The following is a 23747-nucleotide window of genomic DNA, read 5'->3' as shown; positions in this document are numbered from 1 at the left end:
GTGGGCCTGCGTGACCCTCAGCTTGCCTGCCTCCATGGCTTCCATGTCTCCTGACATTACGCTGTGGTCTTACGATTCTCTTGAATCCTGTTTAGAAGGTTACGATCCACAGTGAGCACATACGGCAAGATCTGGCTGAAGCACAGTGCTGTCGTTAGGGGTCCTGTTCAGCTCTGGCCCAGCTGGCTTTTATTTGCCCCGTGAACATGAATTACGTAACTATAGGTGATTGGGTTTCATCTGTAATCTAAGTTCTAGACATCTTAAGGCCAGTTTTTGTGAACACCTGATAGGAACTAAATTGATTGAATTTGTATTAATATTTTCCCTAATTCAATTTTCTATCTTGATCTTACTCTGTCTTTCCCTATGTATCTACCTATCTGTCATCTATCTATCATCTATCATCTATCTATATATCATCTCTCTATCCTTAGAGGAGACAGAAATCAAGAGGGGAGGGGGAGATAGAGAGGAGGAGAGACGTCTGCAGCCCTGCTTCACGGCTCGCAAAGCCTTCCAAATGAGGCCCACTGCTGTGCACCGGGACCTGAAAATCCTTCCGCCCCTTGCTTTGTCAGCACCTGCACTAGTCCACGTCTGACTTTCTCTTTTCATCTGTGCTCTTGTTTCCTAAGTTCTGCTCATGACTGGGATCCCCCATGCTCACCCTGCTCTTTCTAGCTTGTCTCACTTAACCTGATTCCTACAAAGGAAAGTGGTGGCTCTTCTGCAAGGAAAAGGCGGACTCTGAAAGTGGGCTGCTTTCTGACTCCCCGTGCCCGGGACATAGGGAGTGTGCGTAGTGGGCTCAGGAAGCCATGCAGCTTTACTTGGGCAGCTGTAGTCATGGCACACGGTCCTGCTTTGTCTCTGGCTCCTGCTCACGGACTGACATTTACCTCTCATATGTAAGAAACACCATCAATATTTTTAAAAAGTCATTGTGGAGATAACAGTTGTAGTTCATACTTTTTTTCACCTTTTGCTTACAAACACCCTTCCTTTGAATTGGATTGCTTGTTGTGGTACAGTGTCATAGTGGGCCTTTGCACTGTCCCTCTTCTACTGCATTTTATGCTGTTTTCTATGATCTGATTTCTTATTCCCACTCACTCCTATTCTTTCTGTGTATGTACATTTTCTTTCAAGTATTTTATTTTTTCTTTCAAATATTTTAATACCATCAATTATGTTAAATATTGATTCTAATTGTCTTCTGATCTTTCAATTAAATTAAAAAATTTCACCATAATATTTTATTTATTTATTTTTAATTTTTATTTATAAAAAGGAAACATTGACAAAACCATAGGATAAGAGCGGTACAACTCCACATAATTCCTGTCAGTCTAGCTTCGCAGGCAGGAGAGAGATGACCAGGGACTCATGGCTGAGCTGGGAATGCAGTTCAATCTTTATTGAAGAGCAGGGATGCAGTTTGATCTATCTCTAATCACAATCCTGTCCTTATATATCTCCTGAGGTGGAAATGTCAGGTTGGAAGAGGATGTACGTAGGATAAGGGGTGGGGAGAAGGAAAAAGCATGCGAACAAGTGGGGATTAAACCAGTGCGAACAAAACAATGATGATGTAAACAGACCACAAGCAATGCAAAAGAAGGGGTCTTAGAAGCAGAATTTAGAAGCAGACCAACATTTTCCCCTTTCTTTTTAACTAATGGCCATAGTATCAGGAGTGTGGGGTGAACAGAAAGCTATATTGTACAGGCATTTTCAAAAGAACGGGCACAAGACATGGAGGAACAAGTAAGAGAGCAGCAAGAACCAGTGTGGTGCCAAGGGGAGGCCTGAAGAGGTGTTTCCTGCCTCAAAGGGCAAGGCCTAGCAGCCAAAGGGTATTTCCTGCCTCTGTGGGCATCTCTTGCCTCTGGGGGCGTTTCCTGCCTCAAAGGGCACTTCCTGCCTCTGTGGGCAGGACCTAGTAATGAGGGGGGTTTCCTGTCTCTGGGGACAGGGCCTGCAGGTGAGGGGGCTTGGCCTATAGAGTCCCCAAGGCTGCCGGTTGCAAAGTCCATAGACTGCTGCGGTCAGTCTATGAGAAACCCAGCAGCGTAAAGGAAAGCTGCTGTAAAGTTGTGTAAAGTGTCCAAGAGGTGTACCAGTAAGTCCGATAAAAATGTCAGTCCAAAGCAGATGACCATGGAAGAAATGCCAGGGGATGAAATGCTGCATGTCTGTCTTGATGGGGAAGGTCAGCCACTGGAATTCCACTTTTCTGTAGAGAGTGAGCTTTGGAGTCTGTGAATCTGTTTCTTCAGGTTGTGCCAGGTCACATCATTGGTTTTGGGTGTGTGTGTGCTGTAGTCGTGCCATCTTGTGGGCGATGTCAGAGAACAGGGGTCCAAATGGATTTCCAGGGATTTCATTTGAGCAAATGCTTTTTCATGTGAAGACTTGACAGCTGTAATTCACTTACTTGTCAAACAAAACTTTTAGCAGATTAGAAGTTTACTATAATTGATAACTCCATTATAATTGGTTTAAGTACCTTTATAATTTTGGAAGTCCTTTCTAGTATAATTTCAAGGTTGTTTAAACAGTATAAGCTCAATAGAAGAACCATGGTTAGAAGCCTCAGGCATGAGAATCATTAACATAACCATTGTGCTATCTACCCTGCCCATACTCATATAGTTTTCAGGATTAAATGTTTCACATTAATACCAAGATGTAAAAAAAAAAAATCAAAAGAGAAAAAAAAAAACAACTTTTTTGGACTGTTTCTGGATGTCTCTAGAAATCATGGCTGCATCCAGCATTTTTTTATAAGTCAATTAAATTTCAGAATATTCACAGTAAAATGGGTCATACAAAAATTCAGTCATTCAAATCACTCTTTTACAAAATGCAACTGAAAGCAGACAGCAAACTTAAGATATTCAGAGGGGGGAATTGAGAGAAAAGTGGTAGTTTTTGCTTCTTTCACCTTGAACCAGATTATCCAGATCTCACCATGTAGCATCATGAATCCCTGGAGGGCATCCCAGTCCAAAAAGCTCCTCGAAATTCCATTTAGGGTGCTTCTGACAGTTCCTGCAAGATTGTTGCAGGCACCCATTTTTAAAAACATCTTCCCATCGAAGAAAGAATCAAATCAGGAGGGTAGAACTAACCACGTGTCTCCATTCTTGGGGACTGCCAGGGTATACTGGAGAATGCTCTTCAAGTCAGAGTAGTTCTTCTCCATGGGAAACATGTGAGAGGGAGTCCAGAAAGTCACAGGAGAAGTCTCCGTGCATCTCCCAAGCTCTATGATCACGGTCATAATGAACCAAAGTGTGGCCTGGGGCAAAATGTAGTCCTTCTTCTCGGGAAACATGGGAGAGGGAGTTCAGAAAGTCCCAGGAGAAATCTCCGTGCATCTCCCAAGCTCTATGATCACAGTCATAAGGAACCAAAAGTTCCCGGTCAGGGAACCAAAGTGTGGCCCAGAGCAAAATGTTCCAGAGACAGAGAAACTGTCTCATGAAGAAAGAGTAGAGGCTTTGGGAAACCTCTTCATAAGTAGAAAGGCAGGCCACGATGGATGGGTAGCCAAGTGGCTTTACTTATCTGGTCTTCTTAGGTCTGCTGCTTGTGTGTCCCTGTTCAGGTGCCATATGCCGGTCTAGCTTCGCAGGCAGGAGAGAGACAACCAGGGACTCATGGCTGAGCTGGGAACGCAGTTCAATCTTTATTGAAGAGCGGGGATGCAGTTTGATCTGTCTCTAATCACAATCCTGTCCTTATATATCTCCTGAGGTGGAAGTGTAGGTTGGAAGAGGATGTACGTAGGATAAGGGGTGGGGAGAAGGTAAAAACATGCGAACCAGTGGGGATTAAACCAGTGTGAACAAAACAATGATTATGTAAATAGACCACAAGCAATGCAACAGAAGGGGTCTTAGAAGCAGAATTTAGAAGCAGACCAACAAATTCCCACCCCCAGAACTCCGTATCCCATCCCCTCCCCTGATAGTTTTCCTATTCTCTATCCCTCTGGGAGCATGGACCCAGGGTCATTGTGGGATGCAGAAGGTGGAAGGTCTGGCTTCTGTCATTGCTTCCCAGCTGAACATAGGTGTTGACAGGTGGATCCATACTCCCAGCCTGCCTCTCTCTTTCCCAAGTGGGGCAGGGCTCTGGGGAAGTGGGGCTCCAGGACACATTGGTGGAGTCGTCTTCCCAGGGAAGTCTGGTTGGCATCATGGTAGCATCTGGAACCTGGTGGTTGAAAAAAAAGCCTAACAAATTGTTGACTAATCATCAACCTAAAGGCTGGACTAGTGCATATGAAGAGTTGGGGGAGGTGTCTCTATTTTGTAGATAGCTAGTAGGCCTAGTTATATTCCAAAAGGCCCATGACTATACTAGTTATTGCCTGAGCCTGACATCTGAAATGCAGGTGGACCCAAATTGTTGTCTGTGAAGATGATGTCATGGCTGGAAAAAGGATCAGAAAGCTGGATCAGGGAAGAGAGTAGCTCCCTAATATAGGAAAGGTGTATATATACTGTTGACTGTAAACCCCATTGATTTGATGTGATCTGGGGCCCATATTCAGCATAGGAGCCTGTGTGACCTCTGCATCCCTGTAGATCTGAGCTCACATTCTGTGGTCATGAGTAGGAACATTCCATGCTGCCCCAATATCGACCCATCTTCCTCAGGTGTAGCATAGAATATGTTGCCCAGCCTCCCTTCAGAGGATGGAACAGTCTCTACCATTGATTCATGTTGAGGGCAAGGTCCTATGGGGGCCCACAAAGGGGCCTATTGTGTTGTTCCTGATAGAGATAACCGGTAACAATGGAGAGAGGGATTTATTCGAGGTCTAGGCCCATCCTGTCTGTTTGGGAATCTCAGGACTCCCCGACTAGGGCCTCAGCTGATGGGGTGGCCTGATAGTGACTAAAGAGTCATCATTAAAGTATGTCAGTCTCTTGCCCTTATTCAGCTTTTGCAGTCCTTGCTTTGATAAGTTTAGCTTTAGAGTGAGTGAGGGAAGTGTAATAGGAAGTAGGTGAGGAGGGTATCCAGGTCTAAGTAGAAATTATTTCATTTGGAACTTTATGGTGTCTTTTTAGGTCTTTCTACTTGCTTGCTGCATGTACTGCCTCACCGCAGACTACTGTGTACTTTTGCTTTAAGGTATTTATTTCCCCCTAACATGGATACATGTGAACATATGCTCTGTCTCATGGTCCCTGACGTATATCTGGTTTTGGGGCTTTGTTGGAGGTGAACCACCCAAAATGGAATTAGAGGATCCTATGAAAGGAAAGGTCTCACCCGAGTAATGAGGCTGAAGGGTTGACATTCCCTGCCTGACGTCTCTGGTCACAGTCTGAAGTGAAGCCTGCTGAGGTGGTACTGGTTGCATTGATTAGTTTGGGATCAGCAGATGCAATATCATTTGGTATGAATTGAGAGAAGCATGCAGGGAAGTGGGGCCCACCCCAGAGGTTCCAGGACTGGGGGAAATACAGGCTTTATAGAGGAAGTGGGAGGTTCTTGCTGTCTTAGGGTTTAAGAAGACAATAGATAGTTATTGCTATAATCATAGTATTTGGCAATTAGGTTAACTTTGAAAATCCCATTGTTAGGATTTGCTGTATCATACACAACATCACCATAATTTATATCCTTTGACATTATTTATATATAGCTGTGCCCCTCCCCTCCCCCTCCTCTCTCCTCCGCTCTCCACTTCTCTCCCCTCCCCTCCCCGCCCCTCCCCTCCCCTCCCCTCCCCTCCCCATGCCTGCTTTCCCGCTGCCTTTCCCCTGCTGACCCCATGCCACACACATCGCTACGAAGCCTGTTCTCACCACGGCTTCCTCGGAGTCTGCAGCTGATTTGTCTCTGCTTTTTAAAGGATTAAACAAGGTAGTTTATTTAATTCATTTTTAGATTTATTTATTTATTTATTTTTTAAAAGATTTTTTATTTTATTTATGAGAAAGATAGGAGGAGAGAGAAAGAACCAGACATCACTCTGGCACATGTGCTGCCGGGGATCAAACTCAGGACCTCATGCTTGAGAGTCCAAAGCTTTACCACTGCGCCACCTCCCGGACCACTCATTTTTAGATTTATTAATAATCAAGGAGACTGTAGGCCAGGAAGGCACAAGTAGTTTGATGAAAGCGAGAGTGAAGCGGCAGAACCTGCTCAGCTTGCTGACTGGCGGTGGTGCTGGGATCCACCTGCAGCCTCTTCGGCCTCAGGCCTGCGGGTCAGGTGAGCTTTGCTCCCCTTGCTTCTCTCCCCACTCCCTTTCTCCATTTTTGCCTTTCTCTCTCCCTCCCTTCTGTCCTTTCCTCTTTCTTTCTCTTTCTCTCTCTCTTTCACTCTCCCTTCTTTCCTGCCTTCCTCCCTCCCTCCCTTCCTCCCTTCCTCTCTTTCTCTCTTTTCCTCTCTCCCTTTCTCTTTTCCTTCCTTCCTCTCTCTCTCTCTCTCTCTCTCTCTCTCTCTTTCTTTCCTCCCTCCATTACATCAGTGGTGTTTGGGAGGGAGTGGAGATAAACACATATGCCTAATCTCTGGTATTAAATTGAAAGCTGAACATATGACTTAAGCTGCTAATCTCAGTGCCAATGGAAACTTTCTCTAACACAGTCATAGCTACAACTAATGCTAACACACCCTTAGGCAAACATATTTGGACATTTAGGGAGTACTAATAAGCAACAAATTCCTAAATGTAGAAACACTGGGTCAGGAGTTAAATTCATTAAACTTTAATAGTTGCTGCCAGCTATCACTTCAGAAATCGAGCCAGTTAAAACTCAGTGTGAGGCAGAACAGATGTTTCCATTAGCGAGCTGACTAGCTGCCTTTCTGATCTGGGCCCGACAGCTGTCTTTGTTGAATTTAAAACATTTACTCTGTTAAATACCCTTGAAAAGCTTTCATACTAGATAACTGGAAATTTTGATAGTTAACACTCCTGCATTAGTTCTTCAAGAAAACAAACTAAAAAGAATGATTAAATGTGTCTTTTTTTTTTTTTTCCCTGCTCTGGGACTCCCTTTCCGCAGGACCCCACCACTCCCAGTGGCCAGTTTTTTCCTAGATAGAAGGTGGGAGACAGAGGAGTAGAGGAGAGACACAGAGGGGCAGCACTGCTCTACCTTTCCTGAAGCTTCCCCACCTTCTGCTGACGGAGCCGCTCTCCTCAGGGCTGTCAAAAGACGGAAACCACCCTCACATCTCACCATCTGAATATTCAGCTCTGGCTTAAGTATTTACAGGTCTACCAGATAAATCATTTGGGTTTACTTTTATTTATATTTGACTTTGGCAAGTTCTTCCTAGGCATGTATGTGTGATGCTCTTCCTCCCTCCCTCCTTCCCTTCCTTCTTTCCTTCCTTCCTTCCTTCCTTCCTTCCTTCCTTCCTCTATCACTCTATCTCTTTCCTTCTTTCTCTCTCTTCTTCTTTTCATTTTTACTGTGATTAATAGGAAGGTTACAATATTTTAGATCACAATAAATGTGTCCCACACCCACCACCAAAAATCTGTGTCCCCACCCTCTCATCTTCCAAAGGGAACCACAAGCTGCTTGCTTGTGTGTGTGTGTCTTGCAGTTTCATGTGTGTCCATTCTCTAGATTCCACACAAGTGAAGTCATCTGGCAGCTGTCTTCCATCTTGCTACTTATTTCTTTAGGCAGAATCACCTCCAGTTCCGTCCATTTTGTCCCAAGGGACACAATGCCATCTTTTTTATTGCAGAGTAGTAGTCCATGGATATATCCCATAATTGCTTCAGCTAGTCATCGATTGATGGAAATTTAGACTGCTTCTGCTCCTTGGCCGCTGTGAATAATGCAGCTAGGAAGACAGGCTGCATGTGTCTCTCTGATTTAGAGTTTGAACGTCCTTTGGGCAAGTGCCTGATAGTGGTAATCAGTTCTGTCCCTAAACTGGTCATGTCTCAGGCCACTTAAGAGAAAAGATGGTTTCAAGGGAAAATTAATAATAACCTTTAGTGGATAATCTATATACATTTATCCTTGTCTCCAGATAGTCTTATTTTAAATGAGACTCAGTAAAAGTAATAATCATAAGAGACTCTCGTGCCTGAAGCCCCAAAGTCCCAAGTTCAGTCCCCTGCACCACAATAAGCCACAGGTGAGCAGGGCGCTGGTGAAATTAAATACCTAAATAAAATTTAAAAAGATAATAATCATAATAGGCCATTGTGCTGACCAAGTAAGATGTGTACAGCATGGCAATAAGGAGTATGGCTTCTTGCTTGTGAGTCAAGCATAGACTATCCATGACTAGCAGAATGGATAAATAAAGCAATTGTAGCTTATTCATAGCAGGGATACTTTTCAACGGTGAAACAAGAGGAAACTAAGTGACAACATGGGAGATTCTCACAGACATTAGGTGGGTTAAAGAGCCAGAAACCAAACCTTCCGCAGAAGCCGCCAGCCTCCAGCAAGGCGTGGCCTCGCTCTCCCTCTTGCCTCCTCTCTCTACCTAAAAATAAATGAACGAAGTGATAAAGCTGGTTTTCAGACCTCACCAGCAATTCATGAACTGAGACAGGAAAGGGAGCTTCTGCTGCGCATCAGCCTGGGTGGTGGCTCAGTGGATAACGGGCTTGGCTTTCAAGCGTGACGTCCTGAGTTCAGCCCCTAGGACAGCATGTGCTCCAGGGATGGATGCTCTAGCTCTCTCCTCCTCCTCTTCACTCTCTTCCTTCTCCTTCTTCTCTCTCAGAAATAGCTAAATCAATGTTTGTTGGGCATTACGCCAGCTCCCCCCTGCTCCATGCTGCATTGCTGATGCTGTGGTCTATTTACACAATCACTGTTTTGCCTGAGACCCGCCCTGCCTGCAGGGTACTGGTTAATCCCACTGGTTAGATCCTTTGCAACAGCTGCTGTGGAAGCTTGCTACCTTCACGCTATTTTTTTGCTCCACCCCCACTCCTAGCCATTTCCTTTTCCCACCTGCCACTTCCATTTCAAAAGATATAAAGGTGTTGTCTCTGATCAAGAAAGGCATTGCACTGCGTTCTGCTCGGCCACGAGTTCCTGGTCTCTTGTCTCTCTGGTAACCCTAACCTGGCAAATGTTAAAGATGCCTATTAAGGAATCTGCCGTACAGAATTGTGGCCCCACAGTGCCGCCACCCCTCCTCTGCTCCACTGGTAAAGAGCAGGTGTCCAGACCCCTCCCGAATGGCTGTGATGCCCTCGACTCCCTGAGCACACTGTGCTGCCCGCAGACAGGCGCTCAAGAAACACCAGCTGCGGTTCTGAGTGGGGGTGTTCACTGGTGCCTCAGTGCCTCGGCAGTGCCGAGTAGTCACTCTGCCACATCCTTCTGGGCATCTCCTTTCACGCCCAGTTGGCAGCTCATGGGCAGATGCCATTCCCTCGAGTTGTCTTTCCCGGATGGCCCTTGTCACCCACAGAGGTCTACCCCTTGGCACGGCACCCGGACCTCCATCCCCACCTCTGAGGGAGGGCTTCTCGGCTCTCCCAGTCCTTTGCAGCTGCGGCATGGAAAGGGCACGTTGTTTCACGCCACTGTTCCTGATGTTGTGCTGAGAGTTGTTGGCCTGCAGGGGCTGGTCAGAGGCCACACAGCTCTGCTGGGACAGTGCTGACCTAGCGTCCTCTCACCTAGACCTTTGGCCTGTTAGCAAAAACAGCTTTTCCTCAAAGTGTCGTGTATCCATCTGAAAAAGCAAAGGGGAGAGCAGAGAATAAGCCGTGGGGGCTGGGTGGTGGCGCGCCCTCTTACGCACACATAGTGTGAAAGACCCACGTAAGGACCAGGGTTTGAACCCCCTGCTCCCCGCCTGCAGGGGGACAGTTCATGAACGGTGGAGAGGGCTGCAGGTGTCTCCCTGTCTCTCTCCCTCTCTGTTGATTTGTGCGGGCTGGCTTCACGGGCGGGTAACAGACGACCAGGGACTCATGGTTGAGCTGTAGGCAGTATCTCTTTATTCATGCAGGACGCAGCACAATCTAAGATGAGCTGAGCTAAACTCAAGGTACCCTAAAACTCACAATGCTGTCTTTATATATACTTGCCAAGTAGGGTAGAAACAGGATGTGACATAGAGAGGGTGGAGAGAAAAGTGACTGGTGAAAATCAGAGTGTGACAAGGAGGGGGCAGAGCAGGCGAGAATCCTATCACTGAACCACCAATGCCCTGGAGTGCTTTATGTAAATATAAAAGTGATTTATGTAAATAGACCAAAACTTTGAATGGGATTAAATCTATCCCTATATAGGCATATGGTTAAGCAGAAGCCAAGGGGAGCTGGCATACTATCCAACACCTCTCCATCTCCCCTACCCTCTCCATTTCTTTCTGTCCTGTCCAATAAAATGGAAACCATGGCTGCCAGGAGCAGTGGATTTGTAGCGCTGCACCGAGCCCCAGCAATGACCCCGGAGGCAACCTGAGGCTCCGAGCTGAGGGTCCTCGCTGTGGACTGAACACCTACCTGTGTCCCTGCCAGTTCACCTGTCAGAGCCCTACCCAGACTAGCTGTGTTTGGAAATGAGGCCACAGAGCAAGTGAAGTTAGATGAGCCCGAAGCTAGAATCTTGTTCCAGGAGGACTTGTGGTATTTTTTTTTATTAGTGATTTAATAAGGATTAACAAGATGGTAAGACCACAGGGGGACAATTCCACACAGCTCCCCCCACCAGAATTCCATGTCCCATCTCCTCCATTGGAAGCTTTCCTATTCTTTATTCCTCTGAGGGTATGGACCAACATTGTTTTTGGGGAGCGGAAGTTTCTGGCTTCTGTAATTGCTTCTCCGCTGAACATGGGCATTTGCAGATGGATCCCTACCCCCAGCCTGTCTCTATCTTTCCTTAATGGGAGGGGAGGTTCCAGGACACATGGGTGAGGGCGTTTGCAACTTGGTCGGTAAGATAGAAAGCAGGACAAACTGTTTAATAAGCAGGAACCCAAAGGAAGGAACAGAGCAGATGAAACTAGGGGTCTTCATGTGGGAAGAAGCCAGAAAGTCTGTTTTAGGTGTGTTTCAAGGGGCCCGTGACTAGTGATTTCTGCCTGAGCCAGACAGCTGACATGCAGGTGATTAGGGTCTTTCTGAGAAGAAACTCCACCCCACCCTCCCGGGATGTGAAGGCGCGAGGAGGAGAAAGGTATAAAGAGAGCTCTTCCCAGAACCTCATTTGTTGCCACCTTAATCATGGATGTCTAGCCCCAGGAATTAGGAGCAAAGTGCTTGTTGTTGAAGCCACTGGGTCGTGTTTGGCTGTTGCAGTCTCTGCGGTCAGGTGCAGCAGCTGGGAAGCCTTGCAGCAGGGTGTGTTGGGGGTTTCTGTCTGTATAGATGGCTGCACGAGGGAAGGGCCAGAGAGGTCACCTCCAGGTGGAACACATGCCCTTGCCATGAACATGGCCCAGCTTGAACCCAGGCACCCTATGAGAGATACCATGGCACTAGGAGAAACTCTGGCTCTATGGTCTCTCTCTTTCTCTCTCAGTTTACCTCTCACCTTCTGTGTCCTCATATGAGTGAAAAGCTACCCGGAAACAGTGAGTTCTGCATGTCTGAGGACTTAGCTCTACAAAAACAACAACAACAACAACAACAACAAAAACCCTCCAGGCTATTCATTTTTTTTTTTTTTGCCTCCAGGGTTATCACTGGGGCTTGGTGCCTGCACCATGAATCCACTGCTCCTGGAGGCCATTCCCCCCCTTTTTTTTTTGCCTTTGTTGTTGTCATTATTGTTATTGTTGCCACTGGTATTGTTGTTGTTGGATAGGACAGAGAGAAATGGAGAGAGGAGGGGAAGACAGAGAGGGGGAGAGAAAGACAGACACCTGCAGACCTGCTTCACCACCCATGAAGTGGGGAGCCGGGGGCTCGAACTGGGATCCTTACGCAGGTCCTTGCCCTTTGCGTCATGTGCACTTAAACCGCTGCACTACGCCCGACTCCCCAGGCTATTGAATTTTATAGTTTTTTAAATATTTATTTTATTTATTTATTCCCTTTTGTTGCCATTGTTGTTTTATTGTTGTAGTTATTATTGTTGTTGTCGTTGTTGGATAGGACAGAGAGAAATGGAGAGAGGAGGGGAAGATAGAGAGGAGGAGAGAAAGACAGACACCTGCAGACCTGCTTCACCGCCTGTGAAGCGACTCCCCTGCAGGTGGGGAGCCGGGGTTCGAACCGGGATCCTTATGCCGGTCCTTGTGCTTTGCGCCACCTGCACTTAACCCGCTGCGCTACAGCCCGACTCCCGAATTTTATAGTTTTTTAAATGACTTTTCCTATCCCCTTTTTTCTTGGTCTGTTCTCTTGCTGTCAGACTCTAGCAGTGATCTTGCTCAGTGGTGCCTCCCTCCCCCAGCCCGTGCTGTGCGACAGTTCATCATTGCTGGGTGAAAGCCAAAAGCTCACACTTGATACTCCACAACTCACAGTGATAGTACTCTGCCAGATGTATCTAAAATGAAGCTATCGGCGCTGTAGCTCAGGCTCTCACTATTCTCAGGCCTTTTAAAACTTTTCATGGGGCCAGGCAGTTGTGTACCCAGTTAAGCTCACATAGTACTACGCACAAGGACCCAGGTTCAAGCTCCCACTCCTCACCTGCGGGGCGGGGGACTTCATGAATGGTGAAGCAGGTCTGCAAGTGTCTCTCTTGTTTCTCTTTCTGGCTCGCCTCTCAATTTCTTTCTATCTTATCAAATAAAATGGAAAAGGGGGAGGGAAAATGACTCCTGGAAATGTGGGTTCTTAGTGCCAGCACCAAGCCCCAGCAATAGCCCTGGAGACATATGTGTAATTTACTCTTTAAAATGAACGTGACATATATAGAGAAAGAGAGAAATACAAACCAAGGGGTCCAGGCTGTGGTGCACCTGCTTGAATGCAATAGTACTAAGCACAAGGACCTTCACAAGGATCTGGGTTTGAGCCTCTGCTCCCCACCTGCAGGGGGAATACTTCACAACTGGTGAAGCAGGTCTATAGGTGTCTCTCTGTCTCTCTTTCTCCCCTTCCCCTCTCAATTTCTCTGTTCTATCCAATAAAATGGAAAAAAACCAGCCACCAGGAGTAATGGATTCATAGTGCTGGCACTAAGCCCCAGCCATAAACCTGGAGGCAAAACAACAAAATGAGAGACAGAAACCGGAGCACTATCAATCTGGCTGATGATGGTGCTGGGGATTGAACCTGGGATCTCAGATCCTTAGGCATGAAAGTACTTTGCATAACATAACCAGTATGCTGTCTCCCAGCCCTCATCATCCTTTAAATAAATTCTTAGTTGGTTGTATTCTTGAGTCACGAGGAACCAAATTAATTGAGCTTGGATTTAAAGTGGAGTGTGGGTTTAAGACATTAATAATTTCACCAAACACAAAAGTAAATTCCAAGTGGATCAAGGACTTGGATGTTAGACCACAAACTATCAGATACTTAAAGGAAAATATTGGCAGAACTCTTTTCTGCATAAATTTTAAAGACATCTTCAATGAAACATATACAATTACAAAGAAGACTAAGGCAAGTATAAACCTATGTGACTACATCAAATTAAAAAGCTTCTGCACAGCTAAAGAAACCACTACCTAAACCAAGAGACCCCTCACAGAATGGGAGAAGATCTTTACATGCCATACATCAGATAAGAGTATAATAACCAACATATATAAAGAGCTTGCCAGACTCAACAACAAGACAACAAATAACCCCATCCAAAAATGGGGGGAGGACATGGACAGAATATTCACCACAGAAGAGATCCAAAAGGCCAAGAAACACATGAAAAAATGCTCCAAGTCTCTGATTGTCAGAGAAATGCAAATAAAGACAACAATGAGATACCACTTCACTCCTGTGAGAATGTCAGACATCAGAAAAGGTAACAGCAGCAAATGCTGGAGAGGGTGTGGGAACAAGGAACTCTCTTCTCTGCCAGTGGGAATGCAAGTTGGTCCAGCCTCTGTGGAGAACAGTCTGGAGAACTCTCAGAAGGCTAGAAATGGACCTGCCCTATGACCCTGCAATTCCTCTCCTGGGGATAGATCCTAAGGAACCCAACACACCCATCCAAAAAGATCTGTGTACACATATGTTCTTGGCAGCACAATTTGTAATAGCCAAAACCTGGAAGCAACCCAGGTGTCCAACAGCAGATGAGTGGCTGAGTAAGTTGTGGTCTATATACACAATGGAATACTACTCAGCTGTAAAAAATGGTGACATCACCATTTTCAGCCCATCTTGGATGGAGCTAGAAGGAATCATTTTAAGTAAAATAAGTAAGAATCAGAAGGATGAATATGGGCTGATCTCACTCTCAGGCAGAAGTTGAAAAACAAGATCAGAAGAGAAAACACAAGTAGAACCTGAACTGGAGTTGATGTATCGCACCAAAGTAAAAGACTCTGGGGTGGGTGGGGTGGGGGGTGGGTACAGGTCCAAAAAGGATGGCAGAGGACCTAGTGGGGGTTGTATTGTTAAGTGGAAAACTGGCACATGTTATGCATATACAAGCTATTGTATTTAGTGTCGAATGTAAAACACTAATCTCCCAATAAAGAAGTAAAAAAAGACATGAATAAGTAGGACAGGGCCCTGCACCTTCCACGTATTCAGGCCCCAGCTGCACCTTCAGAGCCGTGGAGTGTTGCATGTGTGCAACTCCAGTGACAATAAATAAAGACAGGAGCAACTAAGTTCAGACAAAGCTGTGACAGATAGTTAGTTGCATTGTGGAAAGAAGAATTGATCTACTCTGTCCAGACTATTAGTCTTTAAAGACTGTGAAAATATTCAGTGTATCTCAGGCCTTTGTTTTTTCTTGGAGACATTAACTAGCCTTCTCATCGTTTAACCCCCAGCAGAGATGATTCTGTCTCTGTCAGCATTCCTTCTAGAAGTTTAAGAAAAGCGCCTACAGTGGCTGGAGAGAGAGCATGCGGTTCTCATTCCGTCTAGTGCAGTTGTCCTGAAGTGAACTTTTCAATCCATGTTATTTACTCATCAAATATTGCTTCAGCTCATAAGAGAAAACCAGCTGAAAATTAGAGTCAAGTCCATGTTAGAATGAAGTCCTTCCTTCCCTCCTCCTTTCACTCTATTTTGTTTGGTTGCCTTTCTTCCACTTGTTCTTTTTCCTGTCACTATTTATCACTTGTTTTGTTTATCTTATTCGTTCATGGATTTATGTACGACATAGGGATGCTTACTCACATGGTGTTTGTCTTTCTCCACCAGACTTATTTCACTGAACATAACAAATACCTTCTAACTCAGCCCATGCTGTGCACACAGGGGGTTCTGGGCTTTTTTTAGCTGGGTAGTTTTCCAGTGTCTATGATTGCCACGTCTTTGTGGAATACTATTCCGTGTGTGTGTGTGTGTGTGTGAGTGTGTGTGAGTGTGTACGTGTGTGTGTGAGTGTGTGTACGTGTGTGTGTGTGTGTGAGTGTGTGTGTGTGAGTGTGTGTGTGTGAGTGTGTGTGTGAGTGTGTGTGTGTGTGAGTGTGTGTGTGTGAGTGTGTGTGAGTGTGAGTGTGTGTGTGTGTGTGTGAGTGTGTGTGAGTGTGTGTGTGTGAGTGTGTGTGAGTGTGTGTGAGTGTGTGTGTGAGTGTGTGTGTACATGTGTGTGAGTGTGTGTGTGTGTGAGTGTGTGTACGTGTGTGTGTGAGTGTGTGTGTACGTGTGTGTGTGTACGTGTGTGTGAGTGTGTGTGTGTGAGTGTGTACGTGTGTGTGAGTGTGTGTGTGAGTGTGTGTGTGAGTGTGTGTGAGTGTGTGTGTGAGTGTGTGTGTGAGTGTGTGTACGTGTGTGTGTGTGTGTGAGTGTGTGTGTGAGTGTGTGTGAGTGTGTGAGTGTGTGTACGTGTGTGTGTGAGTGTGTGTGTACGTGTGTGTGTGTGTACGTGTGTGTGTGAGTGTGTGTGTGTGTGGTGAGTGTGTGTGTGAGTGTGTGTGTGTGTGAGTGTGTGTGTGAGTGTGTGTGAGTGTGTGTGAGTGTATGTGTGAGTGTGTGTGTGTGGTGAGTGTGTGTGTGTGTACGTGTGTGTGAGTGTGTGTACGTGTGTGTGTGTGTACATGTGCGTGTGTGTGTACGTGTGCGTGCACTGCCGTTCACAACAACAAAACAACAAGGGCAACAAAAGGGAATAAATAAATATTAAGAAAAAGAAAGAAGGGAAGGATGGAAGGAAGGAAAGAAACACAGAAGTAGTGATAGGTGTACGTGTGTGTGTGTGTGTTTTATAAGAGTTTGCCACATGAACCTGCCATCTGTGTATAACTAGGAAAGCCACCAAATAGGGAAGGAGTGTGACATGGACACAGATAGCTGGCACATAACTGCTGCCAGCAAGGATTTCAGTGTGCAGCAAAGATGAAATGACTAAATCCTGTAAGGAAATGGAAATCTGCAGGTTTTCCTGGATTTGTACTTTTCCCCTCTCATTTTCTCTGTCACTTTTCCGCACTGAATCTCTTAACTTTATATTTCTATGGTCTTGCCTTTGAAGCCACACCTACACCTATCACTACTTCTGTGTTTCTTTCCTTCCTTCCATCCTTCCCTTCTTCCTTTTTTTTAATATTTATTCCCTTTTGTTGCCCTTGTTGTTTTATTGTTGTAGTTATTGATGTCATCATTGTTGGATAGGACAGAGAGAAATGGAGAGAGGAGGGGAAGACCGAGAGGGGGAGAGAAAGACAGACACCTGCAGACCTGCTTCACCGCCTGTGAAGCGACTCCCCTGCAGGTGGGGAGCCGGGGGCTCGAACCGGGATCCTTATGCTGCTCCTAGTGCTTTGCGCCACGTGCACTTAATCCGTTGTGCTACCGCCGGACTCCCTCCTTCTTTCTTTTTTACAAGAGCACTGCTCAGCTCTGGTTTATTGTGGTTCAGGGTATTGAACCTGGGACCTTTGGTGTCTGAGGCACAAAAGGCTTTTTGCATAACAGTAGTGCTGTCTCCTCAGCCTACATCTTTCCTCTCCTCAGAAAAGCAGTGCCCTGCTTCCTCTGGTTTTTCTAGATTCTCTTTTCTCTCAGTGATGGTATGGAAACAAGATTCCTGTTGACAAACTCTTTGGGTCCTGGTGGAATTGGAAGCAATTACAGAAGCCAGAACTCCCACCTTGTGCACCCCAAAAAGAATTTGAGTCCATACTCCCAGAGGGATAAACGGTAGGGAACTTTCCAATGGAGGGCTCTGGACCCCAATTCCACTAGGACCCAAAGCGTTTGATCCTTATTATTTATCTGGGAGTCTGGACCCAAGTTCTTTTTGGGGAGCAGAAGGTGGGAGTTCTGGCTTCTGTAATTGCTTCTCTGCTGAACATGGGCGTTGGCAGGTGGACCCATCCCCCAGCCTGCTCTAACTCTTTCATCTTGCCTGTACGTCCTAAGGGAAAGCTGACACAGAAAGAGGAATCTGCGGGGGGCCGGGTGGTGGTCCATCTGGTCGAATGCACGTGTTGTAATATGTTCGAGGACCAGGGTTCAAGCTCCCTGTCCCCACCTGCAGGGGGAAAGAAAGCTTCATGAGCAGTAAAGCAGGGCTGCAGGTGTTCGCTGTCTCTCTATTTCCCCTACCCTCTTGATATCTGGCTGATTCTACTATCAAATAAAGATAATAAAAAAACTTTAAAAAAAAAGAAAAGGAAGAGGAATCTGTGTGTCTCTCTGACTTTCCCCTCTTCCTTCTCTAAGTAAAAGGGTATTTCAGTTATGATTAAGACGATGTTTCTAGTAACTTCTAACCATGCACGGATGCATTTTGTGAGAACTAACTTTTTTGCTGTTGTCAGACTGCTTTCCTTCTTAATCTGCAAAGTTATGAGGAGTGAATGAAGGCAAATGTGTCTGCTGGTCTTATAGGAAAAGAAGTTAATATTTGTTAATATGTGAATATCTTGGTGCTGTTATATGTGTTTTGGCCTTTAGTTCTTATTAAATCCTATAAAAGAGGAACTGTTAACCCCAATACCCTGCAGGAGCCTGGGGTTCAGAAAGCAAAGTCATATGCCAAGGTCACACAGCGAGGGAGCTCGGAGCAGACTTACAAAGCCAGATGTCTGGCCCCATGCCAGTGCTCTGTTGTGTGTGTTGAAGATGCAATGAATCAATCCTGTTTTGGACCACAAATCTAAAGCCTTCAGAGAGCAGTGGTGTAGCCAAGAGAGGAAACACCCATAAAGCTTAGAGAGGGTCTGCTCTCAAAGGAATGTGGCCCTTTTTTCCTTGAAACACTTTGTTGTTGTTGCTGTTGTCTTGCTTTTGTTTTTCCCCGAGTCACATTGTGTTGCTGTTTGTAGCTGCATCAGGCCCAAGGGGCCTTTTGTGAACTCAGAAAAATGCTCTTTGAGAACTTGTCTCACGCACAGCTTCAGAACACATGGGAAGTTCATGGAGAGGGATAGTGGCAAGTCTTTTGCAGTGTGTCAGTGAGTTACACTTGATGCAGCTGCTATTGTGCCAGCCTTTTTAAAAAAAGATGCATCTATTTGTTAGTACAAGGAGGGAGAGAGAGAGAGAACTAGAGAGGAGGGAGAGAAGGGAAAGACAGAGCATTGCTCTAGCACATGCCATGCTGGGGATTGAACTCAGAACCTCATGCTTTTTAAAAATTTTATTTATAAAAAGGAAACACTGACAAACCATAGGATAAGAGGGGTACAACTCCACACAGTTCCCACCACCAGAACTCCGTCTCCCATCCCCCCTGATAGCTTTCCTATTCTCTATCCCTCTGGGAGTATGGGCCCAGGGTCATTGTGGGATGCAGAAGGTGGAAGGTCTGGCTTCTGTCATTGCTTCCCCGCTGAACATGGGTGTTGACAGGTGGATCCCAGCCTGCCTCTCTCTTTCCCTAGTGGGGCAGGGCTCTGGGGAAGTGGGGTTCCAGGACACATCGGTGGGGTCGTCTGTCCAGGGAAGTCTGGTCGGCATCTGGAATCTGGTGGCTGAAAAAAGAGTTAACATACAAAGCCAAACAAACTGTTGACTAATCATGAACCTAAAGGCTGGAGTAGTGCAGATGAAGAGTTGGGGGGGGGGTCTCCATTCTGTAGATAGCTGGTAGGCATATTTTAGTTATATTCCAAAGGGCCCGTGGCTATACTAGTTTTTCTTTTCTTTTTTCCCCTGAGCCTGAAATCTGATATGCAGGTGGATCCTAATTATTGTCTGGGGAGATGATGTCATGGCTGGAAGAAGGACCAGAAAGCTGGATCAGGGACGAGAGTAGCTCCCTAATATGGGAAAGGTGTATAAATATTGTTGACTATAAACCCAACGATTTGATGTGATCTGGGGCCCATATTCAGCTTAGGAGCCTATGTGACCTCTGCATCCCTGTGGATCTGAGCTCACATTCTGTGGTCATAAGTAGGAATGTTCCAAGCTGCCCCAATATCAGGAACCATCTTCCTCAGGTGTCGCACAGAGTATGTTGTCCAGCCTCCCTTCAGAGGATGGAACATTCTCTACCGTTGTTGATCCAAGTTGAGGGCAAGGTCCTATGGGGGCCCACAAAGGGGTCTGTTTTGTTGTTCCTGATAGAGATGACCGGTAACAATGGAGAGAGGGATTTATTTGAGGACCTCATGCTTTGAAGTTCAACATTCTAGCCACTGTGTCACCTCCTGGGTCAGTGGGCCCACGCTCTTAACGTAAAACTCACAGTAGTCTCATAGGATGCTAACATTTAAAAATGCCTTTTCCTTTCCCTGAAGCTACTGGGGACAACATCTACCAACAGTAGCATGATAGTTTCGGGAGCTAACATCTCCTTGAAGGCTCACTCTGGACTGATCTTTTGCTTCTTAAGAATGTGGAAAACCTGACCTTATCATTTCAACAACTTTATTGAAATTGGAATTCAAAATGATCAATAGTAAGTATTTGTTTCCTCCCTCAGTTCAGACAAACTGAGAGGTTAAAAAAGGATCAAAGAGGGGGTCGGGCGGTGGCGCAGTGGGTTAAGCGCATGTGGCGCAAAGTGCAGGAACCGGCGTAAGGATCCTGGTTCGAGCCCCCGGCTCCCCACCTGCAGGGGAGTCACTTCACAGGCGGTGAAGCAGGTCTGCAGGTGTCTATCTTTCTCTCCCCTCTCTGTCTCCCCCTCCTCTCTCCATTTCTCTCTGTCCTATCCAACAACAAATTGCGTCAACAAGGGCAATAATAATAACCACAACGAAGCTACAACAAGGGCAACAAAAGAGGGGAAAAAATTTGGCTTCCAGGAGCGGTGGATTCATGGTGCAGGCACCGAGCCCAGCAATAACCCTGGAGGAGGAAAAAAAGAAAAAAAAGGATCAAAGAGGCAAAGATCATGATGAATAATTGTTTAATAATTGTTTAATTCATCATGTGAATAATTGTTTAATAATTGTTTAATTCATCATGTGAATAATTGTTTAATAAGTAATTGAATTAGTAATTAATCAACTGATAATAATTGGGGGTAAAGCTTACGACTAGCAGCTGAGGAAGGCTGAGAACTTTCCCTTCCTCAAAGCCAGAAGCCTGGACAGTCTCTGGCAGGTCCCAGATAACCACAAGCCGGTCCCCAAGGAAGGACCTGCCGCAATCCGTTAGCCTCCTGCAAGGACCGAGAAGCATGGTGTTGTCAATTAATAGATTCCAAGTGAAAAAGAAAGGAGAGAAGCAATGGGGATTGAGCTGAGCATGTGTAACTGTTTCTCCCAACTTCACTTGTCAGAAAACAACTCCTTCATGGAGAAAGGTTAAGTTTGGAGTAGACTTTAACGTTCCTCATGGCAGCCAGGGAGAGGAAGGGTGTGTCCCTGGCTGTAGGTGCTGTCTGTGCCTCTCTCCGACAGACAAGGAAACTGAGGCATGAAGGGAGGGCTCACGGTTAGAGAGGGCCGTGCAGTCTTAGCAGGTCTCTGTGGAAGTGGCTGAGTCAGGAATGAATTAGCTTGGTCATGGCAGGATCTGACCAAGTTCAGGTTCCGAGGTGTTGAGAAACCCCAAAAGGAAGCCCCCTGTGAACAGGGAGGGTGGTGAAGCAGACGTCTTGAGAGTCCAACTCACTTATTTAGAGAGTTGGGAGAAGTCAAAAAAAGGCTCCCAGTGTTCCAGAATGCTTAGCTGCAAAATAGTGAAAGTGTGAACAACAAATAGTATTTTCAGGAGAGAATAGCCAGTGCTGTGCTGGACACTCGCGTCTGAGGTACTTGGTAGATGGTCAGAAGCCTGAGCCTGCTACTTGACAGCAGAGACAGAGATTTGCAAGTTGTGCATCAACGTGATCATAGGCAGAAATAAAGAGAGGACTTACCTACAAAGGAAAAGGAGGAGGTGAGGCCCCTGGAGAGTTTTGTGTTGGGACTCGATCAGAAGCTCCGTGTGGCAGTTTGAATGGTTGACCCACTGTGACAGTGAGGCCGGAGGAGGGCTCAGCGTGTTGGAGCGCCAGAAGGCTTGCACAGGGCCCTCTTCGTGCCTAGGGGCAGAGTGACTGCCAACTGTTATTAGGGCCTCGGGAACCCCGCTGACTTCTGTTAGGTTTCATGAACGCCACTCAGACGTGTCTTTATAAATAACTTATTGATTAAAATCTTCTAATTTCTCAGTTCTTACTGGGAACTTGCACAGGTAGTATACCTACTAAACCAGAAAGGATGTATGTTTTCTTTCTTTTTAAATTTTCTTCCCTCCAATGTTATTGCTGGTGCCAACACTACAAATCCACTGTTCCTGACAGCCATTTTTCCTTTTTTTTATCTTTTATTGGATAGGACAGGGAGAAACTGAGAGAATCCGGGTTTGAACCTGGATCCTTGCGCTTGTACTATGTGCGTTTAACCAGGTGCGCCACTGCCTGGTCCCTGAGAGGTGTATTTTCTTTTTCTAAATTTTTTTATATTTATTTCCCCTTTTGTTGCCCTTGTTGTTTTTCATTGTTGTTGTAGTGAGAGGTATATTTTCTAAGACGTTTAAAATAATCTTAATAAACAGAGAAAAAATAAACAGAGGAGGGCTTTGAACCTGGGAGGAATTAACACAGGGTGTGAGTCCACAAGCACAGGCAGCGTTTCAGAGACAAAACTCCATCTTTCACGGTCATAGTTGCCAGATGCTTGTGCGTTGGTGATCCATTAACTATTGACCTGGGGAGCTGGCAGTAGTGCACCTGGTTGAGCTCACATGTTACAATGTGCAAGGACGTGGGTTCAAGTCCTTTGTGCCCCCCTACAGGGAGGAAGCTTCACGAGTGCTGGGACAGACCTGTAGGTGTCCTTCTTTCTCTCTCCCTCTCTGCCCTCACTCCCCTCTCAACTCTGTGTCCTATCAAAGAAAAAGAAAAAGAAAAAAAGGAAAAATAAAAACAGTGGCCACTGGGAGCAGTGAATTTGTTGTGCTGGCACCAACCCCTAGTGATAACCCTGGTGGCAATTAAAATTATTTTTAAACATTGATTTGAACATGGCATGGAATTCGTTTTAATTCTCATATTCATGTATTTCTGAATTGATAAACAACCTTATGTTCATGTACTACTGTACTTTGTAATGCTGTCCTTTGGGCGCGTGACAGAGGCAGAAGGTGGCACTGTCAGCTGCTGAGTCAGTTACGTGGTGATGGTGTCTGAGCTATGGCCTTGATGGGGGTGCTGTGCTGCTCTGCACCCGAGGACCCAGGCGGTGGTACAGCAGGCTAAGCGCACGTAGTACGGAGAGCACGACCCGGGAGAGGGTCCCGGTTGGAGCCCCCGGCTCCCCACCTGCAGGGGGGTCGCTTCACAAGCGGTGAAGCAGGTCTGCAGGTGTCTGTCTTTCTCTCCCCTTCTCTATCCTCTCTCAATTTCTCTCTGTCCTATCCAACAACAGCAGCCAGCAGCAACAACCACAATAATAGCAACAACAACAAGAGTGGAAAAACGTAGCCGCCAGGAGCAGTGGATTTGTAGTGCAGGCACAGAGCCCCAGTAATAACCCTGGAGGCAAAATAAATAAATAAATAAATATAAAAATAAACAACTTATATATGTAACTGTTTCCACCTCTGACTAAGGAAATATATTTATATATTTTAATCATCTTTATTTACTTGTTGGCTAGAGATGGCCAGAAATTGAGAGGAACGGGGAGATAGAGAGGTCAGAGGTGGAGAGACACCTGTGGCCTTGCTTTGCCACTTGTGAAGTTTTCCCCCTACAGCTGGAGACCGGGGGCTTGAACCAGGTCCTCACACGCTGTAACGTGTGTGCTCAACCAGGTGTGCCACTACCCAGCCCCGAAGGAAATGTTTTTAATGTACTGATCCTCTTCATACAAACACTTGGAACCTCTTCCAAGGCCTCTGTGGCTAATGTTCACTAAGCTTTTCCTTGTGTCCAAACCTTCTCAGTAGGAAAAATGAACTGGTTTAGTTTTGCTTCCAAGAGGAGACAGAGATAACCACCCACATCTTGAAAAGAAAATTTGCAAAGTCCTTTCTAACTCATCCATGTCCTCAGTCTTGCACTAAAGAACCCACCATGTTCTCAGCCTCAGCACACAAGTCCTTTGCATGACCTCCCATGGCTCAAGCCGTGAACAGCGTCTACAGAACACAAAACAAACACCTCGCAGGGCCTGTGGAATGTGATGGCCTGTGCGGTGGGGCAGATGGTGGGCCGAGTGCCAGGCCCTGCAGGTGGGCTCCCCGCCAGCCCGCGCGTCTCCGGCTCTCTGCAGACACAAGGCCAGGAGACCGGCCA

At 46.0% G+C, this 23747-nt stretch overlaps 1 protein-coding gene across 10 annotated transcripts in view; it reads left to right on the top strand.

Moving 5' to 3' along the window:
• The window catches only part of SLC16A12 (solute carrier family 16 member 12), a 105269-nt gene that overhangs the window by 32374 nt on the left and 49148 nt on the right, over nt 1–23747 (top strand). The window contains exon 1 of one of the 10 annotated variants that reach the window (XM_060172623.1): nt 5819–5892. The exons of 8 other annotated variants lie outside the window; for them this stretch is intronic. The gene's annotated coding sequence lies outside the window, so the exon portion shown is untranslated. Of the gene's footprint in view, nt 1–5818; nt 5893–21806; nt 21881–23747 lie in introns of those variants that run through there. One more of the 10 variants, XM_060206171.1, reaches the window with a different exon arrangement.

The sequence above is a fragment of the Erinaceus europaeus genome, chromosome 1, assembly GCF_950295315.1.
Source record: "Erinaceus europaeus chromosome 1, mEriEur2.1, whole genome shotgun sequence".
Taxonomy (NCBI): domain Eukaryota; kingdom Metazoa; phylum Chordata; class Mammalia; order Eulipotyphla; family Erinaceidae; genus Erinaceus; species Erinaceus europaeus.
Note: the sequence above shows the minus strand (reverse complement) of the source record. Positions and strands in the feature narration are given on the sequence as shown.